Raw genomic sequence first — 1,178 nt, forward strand, 5'->3', positions numbered from 1 at the left:
GCCATTTTAAGATGAAATAGTATCAGCTTTTTTATTCTTTTGTCCTTCTCTCTTCCTTTCATTCCATTGTTTTTGTCTAGTATTTAACTTTGTGGTATGTGTTTTAAAGGAAATTATTGTTTTATCTGTTGTTTGTTTTTAAATTCTGGGTTCCCAGATTTTTCTGGTTTCCGAGTAATTGCCGGGGTTTATTGAGAATTTGTATCGGCAACACTTTCAATTTTTTTTAATTGAAAAAAAAAAGTCCATATTTTGATTGTTTTTTTTCCTCCCTGCCAGTTCCTCCCAACCTCCCTACCCACCCAACTATATGTGTTTTTCTTTTTTTGTTCTCTTTTAAGAAAGAAAGCCAAACAAACAAGCAAATCAAAACTCCATTTAAAAAAAAGCCCACAAAAATCAAAATAAACAAAATAAAGACTGATTGAAACAAACAAAACAAAACAACAACAAAAAGTCCACAGAAATACCAGGGAGTTTGTTCTGTGCTAGCCAGCTACTTCTGGGCATGGGGCCTGCCCTGGAGTATGGCTGATATACCCAGTGAAATCCATTGGAAAAAACTGATTTTCCTTCTGCCAGGGGGTATCAGATGCCAGTAGCTTCTTGGTTAGGGATGGGACCCCATGTCCACTTCCCTGTTCATTTTCAGGGCGAGGCTCCTGTCTTGCTTGAACCTATGCATGCCTGTCTTGTGCAAGCTACCACAGCCTGTGTGAGTTCATTTGTGCATCAGTCCTGTTGTGTCTGGAAGACATTGTTTCCTTGTAGCCAACCATCACCTCTGACTCTTACAATCGCTCCCTGAACTTCCAAGGAAGTGGGGAAATGTTACATCACATGTCCCATTTAGGACTGAACGCTTCAAAGTCTCTCACCCTCTGCACATTATCCAGTGAGGATCTGTGTTAATTCCCACCTACTGCAGGAAAAAGTTTCTCCAATGAGAGAGTTTTAAGCAAGACACTGATCTGTGGGATTAGCAGTATGTCAATTAGGAGTCATTTTACTTAAATGTTTCTTTAGCAGAATAAGTATAGTAGGGTTTCCCCTGAACTGTGTTTGTCTTTGGTGGTAAGGTGTGTTTCTTGGATGTAGCAGATAAATTCAGTTCTCTAATCCAATCTGTTAGTCTGTGTGTGTGGTTTTTTTTTAATTGGATAACTGAGATCATTAAT

The sequence above is a fragment of the Rattus norvegicus genome, chromosome 14 (assembly GCF_021556685.1).
Source record: "Rattus norvegicus strain SHRSP/BbbUtx chromosome 14, alternate assembly SHRSP_T2T, whole genome shotgun sequence".
In the NCBI taxonomy this organism is placed as follows: domain Eukaryota; kingdom Metazoa; phylum Chordata; class Mammalia; order Rodentia; family Muridae; genus Rattus; species Rattus norvegicus.